We start from the raw sequence: 15,084 nt of genomic DNA, 5'->3' as shown, positions 1-15,084 counted from the left end.
CGAAGCATCGAAACGAACGAAACATCAACAGACTAGATGCAAAAGTGGCCCGTTAAGAGCAAAGAAGCCAACACATGTTGTGCCGAAATGGAACGAGTATTGACTAGCTACCTACAAACGCGAGATTTTCGCGCTCAAAAGCAACATGCCCATACACAAATACATGTTACAACATACCCCACCCGGCTCTGACACAACATGTACCTCGCCGCCATCTTGGAAAAAACATCCTCGTGCTCAAAAACAGCGGACAGCTGGAGAAATCCATTTTCACTCACGCAGCCTTAGTACCTACCCTCACCACCGCTTCGGAGATCTTTCAAATTCGTGCACATCTAAATGCCCAAAACACACATTTTCTTGCAACTCATTTTCTTTAGAATGACATTAAAAAAACATAAAATCGGCTCTCACCTCGAGACGCGTCCACCCAGCCACACGACAGAACAGGGAAAGATGGCGCCCGGAAAACCTCGTCGGCTGGTCGTGTCACGAGCGCTATCTATTGGATAACTTTGGCACAATTCGCCCTGATACAGCTTGGACATGATACAACTCTCCCCGCTCTCTCCTACCTACAATTCACGTAGACGTAGCAAACCCAAATTCAATGTGATTGAAATATTTGCGTGCATAAGAAAACCAACGAGACGAATTTCGAAGCAACAATGATAAATGAGAATTGATACGGTAGAAGTTGTTGCGTCTCGGACGGCCTTCCTTTTTGGAGAGACTCTGTGTCGGGGGCAGCGGCTGGAGAGGGGGCGACATGTGACGTCACACCTCTGTGACGTCACTATGACGTCACACACACACGTCCCAGTGACGTCACCACAGCCGTCCCCAGTGGGCACCGCGCGCCGTCACCAATCGGCGCCATCTTTGACTCAGCCATCCCCACCACCGACTCGCTCCTACTCAGGGTGTGACTCGGAGTCAGAGGGACTCGGTTGACTCACCCATCACTCGGCTGACTCCGGATGACTCCCCAGGACACGTGATGAGTCCGTTGACTCCGGGTCACTCTGACGACTCTGTTGACTCCCAATGACTCTTCAGAGCTTGTTGGCTCGTATTCGTACTCGTTCACTCGTACTCGTTCGTCACCCGAGGACCATATAAAGTTATCCTTCACATATACAAAGTGTATTCAAGATCAGTATAGGCTGCAGTGTCTGACAAGTGCAGGACACGCCGATCAGAATGGTCAGCTGGCCCTCAGCTCGGCTGCTCTCCGGTCCGTTCACGTCTGTAAGGCCGCCGTCGGACCCGTCGGACACACACCGCACCGTCGGCTGACCGGCCGAGGCCTCTCTGAGCTGCTGCTGACCGCCGCGGGGCCCGTCCCCTCTCAGCCCTCGTGGTACGGACCGATCACCGGGCCGGCGGGCAGGAGACACCGCACAGCCGGCCAGCCGTGACACATGGGCGGGCGGCGCGGCGCACCGACCGCCGGGCACCGAGCGACGGCCGGCCTAGCCGGGATACGTATAAACAGCGTCTTAACCCGGCCGGGCCCGGGGGGTAATCCCAACCACCGCAGCCCGAGGGGGGGGGGGGGCGTTTTTCGCCCCCCCCCCTGTCTAACTCCGTAAATAAGGGAGGTACGGAAACAAAAGCGATACCAAACGAAAGGTCCTTACGAGACGATTCTAATGCAACCAAAATTTTTGACCTCAGGTCAATTTTCAAGGTCAGAGGTCAAGGTCAAAGGCCAAAACCGGCACATGTGTAGTGATCTCAAAGTAAGCATTCTAGAGGACGGCAGGCTGCATCAAACCGGCAAAATTGGGTGTCAAACGAAAGAAGAGAATCTGAGGATTCTGAAAATGTGCTCCAAATCAAAGGTCAAGGTCAAGGTCACGCTCAAAATTGACCTCAAACTTGGCACTTTTTCGCACATCTTGCGTGCTAACTTCCAAGATGTTTTGAAATGTTTTGAGGCTTATCAGTTCCCTATTTGTGGTTCATCTTACGATACAAGGCTGCTCAAAGGTCAAGGTCACAGAAGAGTATCCCTGCTAGAGGCTATTTCACTGATTCAAGTTAGTAATAATAAATAAGACAATTTTGCCATCCGGAAGCTCTAAATGAAGGCTTAGAGGAAAATAGATGCCAGATTCGTGATCAGCGGGTACAAATCCATCATAGACGACCTTTCATGTGTCAAGGTCAACCAGAGGTCATTCGAGGTCACATGAGGTCAACATGAAACTTGACCTTTTCCGAACAAAATATATATCATTCGACGCGGCTTGACAAGGCGAATGCGATGGTACCACTGCCGTAGCTCTAGGACCATTTTTGTCGAAGTTATTTGCGAAAAACTAAAACCACATTTCGGGGTCGTTGACCTGACCTCTGACCTCAGGTCACCGAAACTATTTTTCTAATTTTCTCTAGGTCAAACGCTACACAGCCGTGCTCGTAATTTGTCTTTATCTCTAAAACTCTATTTTTAGCAGCTATTTGAAGTTTGCGTCTGTGACGCCGAAGTTTGCCGTGCAGGGGTCTAGAAAAATGGACCTTGTGACGTCATCAAGGGGGCTAGGTCCAAATTTTTTACTTCAAAAGATGTCAAATTGATGGGAGAAAAGGTACTGAAAGTTTCGCTTTCCTATCCCTAAGCGTTCGTGAGTTATCGCAAATATTCGCAAGGGGGGGCGAAAAACGCCCCCCCCCGGGCCCGCGAGGGTTAACCCGCTAACAGAGCTCATTTTCACTCCCAGGACTCTATTATAGACTCTGGATGACTTCGCTGGCACCGGAGGACTCCTCGACACCTATGTTCACTCCCATGAAATCCGTTGACTCTGGATGACTCCCCATGACTCTGTATGACTCAGTAGACTCGTCGTGAGTCAATGTCGGTACGGGTCGGACCTGTAACAAACAACAAACACAACAGAGTCACAACAAACACACAACAAACACCACAGATGATATGTGAGACACACACACTACACAGCACACGGAGTCGCCATAAATAGCAAACAACATCGGCGTGACATACAACACAGACTGGTTTATCGTCAATATATATTGTACCACCGTCCACTGTGCACTGTCCATTACTTATCACTGTACCAGCCATCCGACAATGTGTGTAGTAGACACCACCAGAAGAGGGGGACCCGCCTGTGAGGTCTGGGTAGAGCAACAGGAGCAGCGGGCAGAGGAGGGGAGCACGGAGCCGCAGACAGAGCACGTCAGCGACACTAGCGCCGCCTACCGGTCTGGTCCGGAACCTGTGGTTGCCGAGTACACCGCATGGAGAGGAGAATAGGACGAGAGGTTAGTGATCTCCTGAATACCACCCCCACTGGCGGATACAGTCGCCACCGCGACCAAGATGATGCTGTCGGAGAACCCGTGCGTCCTCTTGACACTGCAGCAGAGCCGACACCTGACCACGTCGTCATTAGAAGCGGAAACAGCGGTACAGGTGACGTCACATGCCAGGTTCCTGCAACACACTCAAACCTGGTGAATAATACAGTGCAGTACTTACGTGTGGCTCTGTGTGGCTATTAGCATGACCCGCAATCCGCCACGTGGAGGCTGCCACATCGGACTGCGTCTCTGTTATCGCCCGAGACCCCTCAGGTAGTGCAGAGCCCCCACACACCATTTCCTGAGGGAAGACGTGGCGGCCGTACGGCCCCGAGCATCCCGTCTCGGTGTGTGCTGTTCGTAGACGGACTGCCACCGGGTGACAGACGGCTACCCACCGCAGACAGACTGCCACCGGGTGACAGACGGCTACCCACCAGACGGTAGACGGACTGCCACTGGGTGACAGACAGCTACCCACCGTAGACAGACTGCCACCGGGTGACAGACAGCTACCCAGCACACGGCGGACGGACTGCCACCGGGTGACAGACAGCTACCCACCGTAGACAGACTGCCACCGGGTGACAGACAGCTACCCACCAGACGGCCGACGGACTGCCACCGGGTGACAGACAGCTACCCACCGTAGACAGACTGCCACCGGGTGACAGACAGCTACCCACCAGACGGTAGACGGACTGCCACCGGGTGACAGACGGCTACCCACCGTAGACGGACTGCCACTGGGTGACAGACAGCTACCCACCGTAGACGGACTGCCACCGGGTGACAGACGGCTACCCACCAGACGGCGGACGGCAGCCGGTTGTCGAGAACTCGACTGGCTCCGGACGGCCGGACCAGGTGACCGTGGGGGCTGAAAGGATACCCAGGAGTCAGCTGACACTGCTGTATAACGACTGAGCGGCTGTCCCCGGGCTCTGTTCACCGTCATGGCGAAAGCTGGCCTCGCGGGGAGCTGGTGACGCCACCAGCGGAAGGAAACGCGCCATCCGGGGCTGAAAATACAAATAATGAGAAAAGCGTCATTTTTAAAATGTTGTTAACCGCAGATCGCCTCGTAGCAAGCATAACTACAAACACTGAGCAAAAATATGCAGCATACAAAAAATCGCCCACCAAACTAACCTGTCTCGGGGGGCCTCTGATCCTGTGACGGTCGAGTGTGCGGCAGCTGAAATGCCGGACTGCCGGATTGGCTCTGGCGGTCGACGGCTCAGCTGCGCCAGAGCCGCACACCCGCCTCCGTCAACCTGCCAGTGCAGATAAATGGATAGGTTAGTATTCCTGATGATTTATGTATGGTGTTTTTAGATTCTTGTAGTAAAAATTATTTATAATGAACGTAAGGTGGACTTGATAAGGCACAAAACTGAAACGAAACACGGGAACTGGACACGGGAACGGGACACGATAACCGGACAATTGGTAAAATCAATACGCAGATTCCGCTGGTGAACTCACACCCGCTGGTGGTGGGCTTGGTCCTGAGGCCGGCGGTGCTGGTGGCGGTGCTGCCAGTGCTGAGTCTGGAGCTGAAAGACCAGAGATGAATATCCAGCACCTAGCTATTGACCGTTGATTGTTTGTCAGTTACAATTTAGTACCGAGCCAAAAATCGCATATCGATGTAGTTCGTTATCTGTCACACAATCTACAAAGTTTTGAGTAATCTACAAAGTACAGGACGTCTACGAGATATCCTATCCTTGAGATCCTATCTTTGAGTCAATATTGGAAATGCAGAAGAGTAAAGCTTATGCCAAACGCTCAATAGGATCTTATTTAACCCGCGCCGTGCTGGGGGGGGGGCGTTTTTACGCCCCCCCCTCAGGTTTTTCGCAAATATCTCAAAAACGGCGGCGCGCAGCGCCGCCGTTTTTGGTACACGTGTTCCTACATCATTTCCGCACATGTTGTGAAAATTTCAGACCTAGGCCGTTCAAGGTCAGGTCACCAGGTCACGTCAAGTGACCTTACCTCAGAAAAAGTTCAAAGGCTCGCTATAGCTACACCGACTGAACGATCACTTTGAAACTTTCAGCGATTGATATGAGTAACAGTATGTATAAAATGTATATCTCGGATTTTTGATATCTGTGACCTAAGGTCAGGTCAATTTTGCGACCTCTCCATTATAAGTCAATGCACAGTGGGGATTTTTCCGATCTAGCGCCTATTAATTCAAAAAATATTTTTTGGATTTTTGTTTATTTTTTGTGTCAGTAGGGCTAAGAAATGTCTGAATTTTTCATATATGGCATTGTTTTATCTGTATGTCCACAGCAAAACTACGAAAAATGCGCCCAAAGTTCACACTCATGCGTGATTACTCAACGGGCTCAGCAAGGCCTGAAAGTATAGCTCAATTTCATTGTCCTGTCCTGTTGGTTTTAATCTTGCGAGGTCTTAAAGTTGCATATCGTCTGAAAGGCACCTTTATTAGGAATGGAATGGCAAACAGAAAGTATGCCACAACCTTACTAAGGTCACAAAAATGCCCTTTACAAAAAACCCTTACAGACACCATATTGAAGGAATGGTATTCTAAATAAATGTAGGAAATCAACAATGTTTTCCACACTTTTCCACTCCGAAATATATCCTATCGAATTCGCCACTTTCTTCTGCACAAGACAACGCCTAGTTTGGCTGCCGAAACTTGCCTGAACACGGAATATTCACATTAGAGTATCTTAACACCCCACTCGAGGAGCGCTAGGGCAAACAGCACGATATAGGTATGTTCCGGACATAGGCGAATAATTTTACTTCGTGATTTATATGATGCATATTTTCTGAGACACATTCATTAGGAATAGGATGACAAGCGTAAATTATACATACCGTAACCTTATTAACAATCGCACTTGTGGGGAGGGGGAGGGGAAGGGGTCGGATAAAACCCCATGGTTTTCCGCAAATTACTCGCGCAAAAAGCGGCCGATCGCGCCGAAACTTTCGGTACCCTCGAGATTATCAATTTTACATCTAACCTAAAAATTTCATGACTCTGACCCAACTGACCTTTGACCTGTGGCATATTTCTCGAGACCATGTTTGGCCGGAATCGCGATTCGGCGTATGCCAGCTCACATTATCCGCGGTTTCCAGTCTTTTTGTGGTTTTAAACGTTCAAATATGTGAAATGATGTTGGTGCCATGCATAATGGTGGGTGTCAAGGTCACGTGAAGGTCAAGTCAAGGTCATTGACCTTTTGATGACCTTGGTTCGCTTTTTCGAGTTTTACTTGTTTCTAGGGTAGTTTTTGGTGCTGATTTCGATTTTAGCAGCCATTTGAATATTTACGAAGTAGTTCTAGTGCCTTCGTTGCATGTTACGAAGCTATCAGTAGTAGGTGACACTTCTATGGATGGCCGGCAGGACGCCTACTAATTGATCTAACCTGACCTGACCCGACCTGGCCTAAATGCATAAAGACATCGTCTGTGATCAAAACTAACATGAAATTCGTGATCAGCACCCCAAAATACCCCGTAACACCCTAACTTTGCGAAGTTTCAAGAGGTCTCGATTTCCCAACTTTAGTTGGGTCATTAACCCGCGCCCTGCTGGGGGGGTGTTTGAACACCCCCCCCCCCCTGTGGTTTTTCGCGAATATCTCAAAAACGGCGGCGCGGAGCGCCGCCGTTTTTGGTACACCTTATCATACATCAATTCTACACATGTTGTGAAAATTTCAGACCAAGGTCATTCAAGGTCAGGTCACCAGGTCACTTTAAGTGACCTCACCTCATAAAAAGTTTCAATGTCTGTCATAGCTACACCGAGTGACCGATCGCTTTGAAACTTTCAGCGATTGCTAAGAGCAATAGCATGTACAAAATGTATATCTCAGAATTTTGATATCGATGACCTAAGGTCAGGTCAATTTTGCGACCTCCCCATTATAAGTCAATGGGAGAAAATTGAAATGCGCCTCTTTTGGACGAAAGACATTATAAACACTCCCAAACACTGAATTACAAGTGTTTTAGACACACTGAACATGGAAATGGTGTCCGTGACCCCTGTTTATGCCCTGAGGTCATCTTAGGTCACGAATGGTATCTAACAGTTTTTCGCAAATAACTTTTGATAGAGGCATGCCAGAGCGATGAAAACGCCTTAGATGTGTTCAGCTCGACGATACGGATCGACTGATATGCAACATTACCATTTCCGGTCAGGTCATGACCTTGACCTGAGGTCAAATTTTGAAGTTGACCTTTCAAGGTCAAATTATAGTTCATTCGATGCGTCTTGACGAGAGGAACACGATGCCGGTAAAAGTAAGCTCGTACAAGGCTTGGGTCAAAAGTTATTGCAGAAAAACTGTTTCCGAAAAAAATCGGCTATTTTTGCAGTTTTTGCCCCCTGCAGGCAAAACCGTTGACGTTAGGTCAAATCTGAGAGAATTACTCAGAAAGGGCGTTAATAGGGCTATCGAATGCGCTTTTCTGCGGCGCTGTAGCTCTATTGGTTCCCGAGTTATGTGTTGGGTTCTTGGAAATTGTCGACATTCGACCTGGAAATCGGCGAAATTTTGCCTTCAATGACCTCTGGTGACCTGACCTTTGACCTGACCAAAAAATTGACCGCAGTGATTTCCTCATTATTTTTGACGCTCTTTCGAACGCCGCCTTCCGCGTATCGCTACGTGGCCCAGGAGCCGAGTTAGAAGGGGGGGTGTTCAAACACCCCCCCCCCCAGCAGGGCGTGGAAATCCAGGACCCCCAGCTGGGCGCGGGTTAAACTGACTTGGAAAGTCAGCTTATGACATTGGACTTTGAAATTGGATATATTCGGCCTAATTTCGTCATAGGCAGCAGGCTTGACTTTTCCGCGAAGCTCTAGCTTGATCAGGGGCCAAACGGCTGAGCGGGGGGTCCAATTGAACCCCCTATACTATGTTGATTATGCACATTTACAGGTAAAATTCTCACCAGGACACACCAGCCAACATCTGTGCACAATCTGGCTACAATTCTACCTATGGTTTGCCCTCTACGAATAAATACGTGCTAGATCGGAAAAATCCCCACTGTGCAATGGGAGAAAATTGAAATGCGCCTCTTTTGGACGAATATCGTTCAAAACGCTCTCAAACATCGGTTCATAGGTAAACATGACACACTGAATAGGAAAAATGCACCTGTGACCCCTCTGTGTGCCCCTGAGGTCATCTCAGGTCATGAACGGTCGCCAGCAGTTTTTTGGCTATAACTTTTGATAGAGACGTGCTAGAGCGGTGAAAACACGTCAGATGTGTTCAGCTCGACGATACGGATCGACTGATATGCAACATGACCCTTTTCGGTCAGGTCATGACCTTGACCTGAGGTCAAATTTTCAAAATGACCTTTCAAGGTCAACGAATAGTTCATTCGACGCGTCTCGACGAGAGAAACACGATGCTGGCAAAAGTAATGTCATGGCGCTTATGAGTCAAAAGTTATTGACGAAAAAACGTTTTTCGTAAAAACGGCTATTTTTGGAGTTTTTGCCCTCTGGAGGCTAAACCGTTGACCTGAGGTCAAATCTGAGGACATTACTCAGAAAGGTCTGTAAAAGGGCTATCGAATGCGCTTTTCCGCGGCGCTGTAGCTCTATCGGTTCCCGAGATAGCCGTTGGCAGTTTCCAAAATGTTGAAATAGTCAACATTTTACCTTTGGTGACCTCTGGTGACCTGACCTTTGACCTGACCCAAAAAATGACCGAAGTGTTTTCGTCCTTATTTTTGACGCTCTTTCGATTGCCGCTTACCGCGTGTCGCTACGTGGCCCAGGAGCCGAGTTAGACGGGGGGGGGGGGGCGTGAAAACGCCCCCCCCCCCCAGCACTCGGCGGAAAGTTCAGGCCACCAGCACGGCGCGGGTTAATTTTGAACTAAGATCGTCAAACTGCGCCACAAACGACTGAACAGAGCGTCACATTCGTCTCTGACCACCAGAGCGGTGTGTTGTATTTCACCGTCTCAGCCGCGCCGCCGCCGCTCACCCGTATCAGCCGGTCGGAAACGGGAAGCTGAAATTGAGTGCCGCCATCAAAAATATATAGAGACAATACAAAGGGCTAACCGGTAAATGATGAAAAAAAAACATTCACCTCCCATGAAGTGCAACTACAAAGGTTGAATCACAAATATGCATCACACAAAAAGCGTCCCCCAGACTAACCTGTCTCGGGAGGCCTCTGATGCTGTGACGGGCGAGTGTGCGGCAGCTGAAATGCCGGACTGCCGGATTGGCCCCGGCGGTCGACGGCTCAGCTGCGCCAGAGCCGCACACTCGCCTCCGTCAACCTGCCGGTGCAGTAAATGGACAGATGGTTATTCCAACTGATGTATCTATCATATGATCGGCATGTTCCTAGTTGTATTTATTTATTTTTCACGTAAAGGGGACTAAATAAAAAAGGTACACGGGGACGGGACACGGAACGGAACACAGGAAATTGACACATAAAAATATGTGTATATCAATAAGCAGATTCAGCTGGTGAACTCACGCCCGCTGGTGGTGGGCTTGGTCCTGAGGCCGGCGGTGCTGGTGGTGGTGCTGCCAAAGCTGGCAGGGGATCTGAAACACAATAGATAAATATTTAGCACTTGCACCATTTGTAGGTATACATCGTAACTCGAAGTTTTTTTTTTTTTGACGACATGACAACTGGCCCAGGTATATCGCTTGCAAGACTCCTCACAATATTTATGAGATGAAGGTAGAAATAAACTAATACTAAGCATACACAAAGCTGTTTGAGATTACTATCAAATCATTTATCAATGTATTGATAACACATACACAATTCATGCGTGTCTGTCCACTGTCAATACAATGCTAAAACACTCACGGAGGCTGGTGGTGGTGATTCCGGAGCCGGTGGTGCTGGTGCTGGTGCTGGTGATGGCTGGTGGTGATGGTGGACCTAAAATACATGGTAATTCTCATCAATATTTGATCATATTTTCATTTATTTTGCTGAGGTTCTGTAGATAATTGAACACTTTGCAGATAAATGACCTTAGTTTTGACGTAACAGCCAAACATTTATGAGGATGTGTTTGTTTCGTCGTAACGAGCCTGCTAACAAAACAAACAAACAAACAAACAAACAAACAAACAAACAAACAAACAAACGAACAAACGAACAAATAAAAAACGCAATTGATATTTTAACCCGCGCCCCGTTGGGCTCTGCCGAGCAGCGCGCCCTGTTGGGGGGGGGGAGGGGCAAATTTGCCCCCCCCCCCCTTTAAGATCTCGAGAACTACGCAACCTAGCGACAAGCGGCAAACGGTGTTGGATAGCCCCATCAGGAAACTACCTTGTAACCCAATTTCATTGACCTAGGTCAAACCGATGACGTCACAGGTCAGGTCAAATGTCAAATTTTCACCGTTTACAGACATTTCAAGAAATGCGTTGTAAAATCGAGTAAAATGCATTTCATTGAAAATCATCGGTGGGGAAATGTTCTTCAAACACATATTTTGCTATTTGAGGTCACTGTTACCAGGTCTGGTCACAGAGGTCAGGTCACTGAGGGTCACAATATGAAAATATGATGTGATGCATGTATTATGGTCCATTTTATATGCCAAATACGATTATGTGGGTTAGGCAGCCTTTGGGGCCAGTGTTCTGGTGAAGGTCAGGTAAAATTAGGTCAAATTTCAAAGTTGATATTTTTGCACAAAATGGGTATCGAATCGATGCAGCTCGTCACAGGGAGTTCAATGGTGGTCTTTGTTTTGCCGTACGTGGTCTAGAATCGCTAAAAATTGAGTTCAAAAATTTGACGTCATCATTTTTGAACAGTTTTTTCGCTATAACTTGGCCAAAAAACGAGATATCGATCTGAAATCTGGTATGTATATAGAAAAGCGCAGGGACTATCACATATGTTCCGTTTTTTCGAAAATAGCGCCGCTTTTTGTCTACATGACCATATAAAGAACTTTGAAATTGCTTGGTGACTGTAGGGGAGAGCGGGGAGAGTTGTATCATGTCCAAGTTGTATCAGGGCGAATTGTGCCAAACTTATCCAATAGATGGCGCTCGTGACACGACCAGCCGACGAGGTTTTCCGGGCGCCACCTTTCCCTGTTTTGTCGTGTGGCTGGGTGGACGCATCTCGAGGTGAGAGCCGATTTTATGTTTTTTAATGTCATTCTAAAAAAATAAGTTGCAAGAAAATGTGTGTGTTTTGGGCATTTAGATGTGTACGAATTTGAAAGATCTCCGTAGCGGTGGTGAGGGTAGGTTTCTTACCTCGTTTTCTTACCTCGTTGGGTTCCTCTTTGCCTCCCTTGTCCGGATAGGAAGGGGTCAAGTTGGGTGGTTCTAAGGTTCTAAGGCTGCGTGAGTGAAAATGGATTTTTCCAGCTGTCCGCTGTTTTTGAGCACGAGGATGTTTTTTCCAAGATGGCGGCAAGGTACATGTTGTATCAGAGCCGGGTGGGGTATGTTGTAACATATATGTATGTATGTATGCATGGGTATGTTGCTTTTGATCGCGAAAGCTAAGCCCTGGCTCGCGTTTGTAGGTAGCTAGTCAATACTCGTTCCATTTCGGCACAATGTGTTGGCTTCTTTGCTCTTAACGGGCCACTTTTGCGTCTAGTCTGGATGTTTCGTTCGTTTCGATGTTTCGTTCGGATTGACCTAAGTTTGTTCTAATAAAAGTGAAGCCTTTGAGCATATACATTGTATTAACCCCATTTAATGTTGTTGTTATGTTCAAAACCAGTAGCAAGCACACTACCTGAAACGTGAAATAGTGATACAAATTACCCCACCATGTGATACAACTTACCCAAGCCATGGGGCAAGTTGTACCAAAAATTTTGTTCTATTCGGCAGACCGTAGAAGAAAAACTGGGAGAGGTAGCGGAAAAGTTATTTTGCACAAAAAAAGCAGAAGAATCAAGGAAGGGGATAGTATGGAAATAATGAGTTTATCACGGAGAGTTAAGAGGTTATGGGTCTCGGAGTAAAAACTGATACAACCCACCCCACTCTCCCCTACCTATATTTTTGGTGAGCGTTTCAAAATTGCATGTTTTTTGCTCATTTTTGCTCGAACATGACTTCCGTTTGACCTCAATAACTTCTGACCTAAGGTGACCTAAGACTTGAAAATTTGTGTGAAGGTGTCAAATTGATGCCCAAGAAGGCACTGCAAATTTGGCGGCGCTGCGCGCCGCCGTTTTCTTGCTATTCAGGAAAAACCACAGGGTGGGGGCAATTCGGGGGGGGGCAAATTGCCCTCCCTCCCAACGGGGCGAGGGTTACTGTTAGTTGAAACATACAAATTGAATCAACACAAAGGTCAAAGTTTTGGAGAAAGGGGAGTATTTCTGGAGCCGAACCTACCTGCTGGTGGTGGACTTGGTGCTGAGGCCGGCGGTGCTGGTGGTGGTGCTGCCAAAGCTGGCAGGGGATCTGAAACACAATAGATAAATATTTAGCACTTGCACCATTTGTAGGTATACATCGTAACTCGAAGTTTTTTTTGACGACATGACAACTGGCCCAGGTATATCGCTTGCAAGACTCCTCACAATATTTATGAGATGAAGGTAGAAATAAACTAATACTAAGCATACACAAAGCTGTTTGAGATTACTATCAAATCCTTTATCAATGTATTGATAACACATACACAATTCATGCGTGTCTGTCCACTGTCATTACAATACTAAAACACTCACGGAGGCTGGTGGTGGTGATTCCGGAGCCGGTGGTGCTGGTGCTGGTGCTGGTGATGGCTGGTGGTGGTGATTCCGGAGCCGGTGGTGCTGGTGCTGGTGCTGGTGATGGCTGGTGGTGATGGTGGACCTAAAATACATGGTAATTCTCATCAATATTTGATCATATTTTCATTTATTTTGCTGAGGTTCTGTAGATAATTGAACACTTTGCAGATAAATGACCTTAGTTTTGACGTAACAGCCAAACATTTATGAGGATGTGTTTGTTTCGTCGTAACGAGCCTGCTAACAAAACAAACAAACAAACAAACAAACAAACAAACAAACAAACAAACGAACAAACGAACAAATAAAAAACGCAATTGATATTTTAACCCGCGCCCCGTTGGGCTCTGCCGAGCAGCGCGCCCTGTTGGGGGGGGGAGGGGCAAATTTGCCCCCCCCCTTTAAGATCTCGAGAACTACGCAACCTAGCGACAAGCGGCAAACGGTGTTGGATAGCCCCATCAGGAAACTACCTTGTAACCCAATTTCATTGACCTAGGTCAAACCGATGACGTCACAGGTCAGGTCAAATGTCAAATTTTCACCGTTTACAGACATTTCAAGAAATGCGTTGTAAAATCGAGTAAAATGCATTTCATTGAAAATCATCGATGGGGAAATGTTCTTCAAACACATATTTTGCTATTTGAGGTCACTGTTACCAGGTCTGGTCACAGAGGTCAGGTCACTGAGGGTCACAATATGAAAATATGATGTGATGCATGTATTATGGTCCATTTTATATGCCAAATACGATTATGTGGGTTAGACAGCCTTTGGGGCCAGTGTTCTGGTGAAGGTCAGGTAAAATTAGGTCAAATTTCAAAGTTGATATTTTTGCACAAAATGGGTATCGAATCGATGCAGCTCGTCACAGGGAGTTCAATGGTGGTCTTTGTTTTGCCGTACGTGGTCTAGAATCGCTAAAAATTGAGTTCAAAAATTTGACGTCATCATTTTTGAACAGTTTTTTCGCTATAACTTGGCCAAAAAACGAGATATCGATCTGAAATCTGGTATGTATATAGAAAAGCGCAGGGACTATCACATATGTTCCGTTTTTTCGAAAATAGCGCCGCTTTTTGTCTACATGACCATATAAAGAACTTTGAAATTGCTTGGTGACTGTAGGGGAGAGCGGGGAGAGTTGTATCATGTCCAAGTTGTATCAGGGCGAATTGTGCCAAACTTATCCAATAGATGGCGCTCGTGACACGACCAGCCGACGAGGTTTTCCGGGCGCCACCTTTCCCTGTTTTGTCGTGTGGCTGGGTGGACGCATCTCGAGGTGAGAGCCGATTTTATGTTTTTTAATGTCATTCTAAAAAAATAAGTTGCAAGAAAATGTGTGTGTTTTGGGCATTTAGATGTGTACGAATTTGAAAGATCTCCGTAGCGGTGGTGAGGGTAGGTTTCTTACCTCGTTTTCTTACCTCGTTGGGTTCCTCTTTGCCTCCCTTGTCCGGATAGGAAGGGGTCAAGTTGGGTGGTTCTAAGGTTCTAAGGCTGCGTGAGTGAAAATGGATTTTTCCAGCTGTCCGCTGTTTTTGAGCACGAGGATGTTTTTTCCAAGATGGCGGCAAGGTACATGTTGTATCAGAGCCGGGTGGGGTATGTTGTAACATATATGTATGTATGTATGCATGGGTATGTTGCTTTTGATCGCGAAAGCTAAGCCCTGGCTCGCGTTTGTAGGTAGCTAGTCAATACTCGTTCCATTTCGGCACAATGTGTTGGCTTCTTTGCTCTTAACGGGCCACTTTTGCGTCTAGTCTGGATGTTTCGTTCGTTTCGATGTTTCGTTCGGATTGACCTAAGTTTGTTCTAATAAAAGTGAAGCCTTTGAGCATATACATTGTATTAACCCCATTTAATGTTGTTGTTATGTTCAAAACCAGTAGCAAGCACACTACCTGAAACGTGAAATAGTGATACAAATTACCCCACCATGTGATACAACTTA

The 15,084-nt window shown here is 47.2% G+C and overlaps 1 long non-coding RNA gene across 1 annotated transcript; it reads right to left on the bottom strand.

Moving 5' to 3' along the window:
- Positions 1-4,562: 4,562 nt before the first annotated feature.
- Positions 4,563-13,128, bottom strand: LOC122392255. Its single transcript, XR_006258485.1, has 3 exons — positions 13,077-13,128; positions 9,869-9,939; positions 4,563-4,610 (listed from the first exon to the last, which is right to left on the bottom strand). It is a non-coding gene; the product is annotated as an uncharacterized LOC122392255 (long non-coding RNA).
- Positions 13,129-15,084: the final 1,956 nt, after the last annotated feature.

This window comes from Amphibalanus amphitrite, unplaced genomic scaffold (genome assembly GCF_019059575.1).
Source record: "Amphibalanus amphitrite isolate SeventyFive unplaced genomic scaffold, NRLGWU_Aamphi_draft 000477F_arrow, whole genome shotgun sequence".
In the NCBI taxonomy this organism is placed as follows: Eukaryota; Metazoa; Arthropoda; class Thecostraca; order Balanomorpha; family Balanidae; genus Amphibalanus; species Amphibalanus amphitrite.
This window is presented reverse-complemented; position numbering and strand designations above follow the sequence as displayed.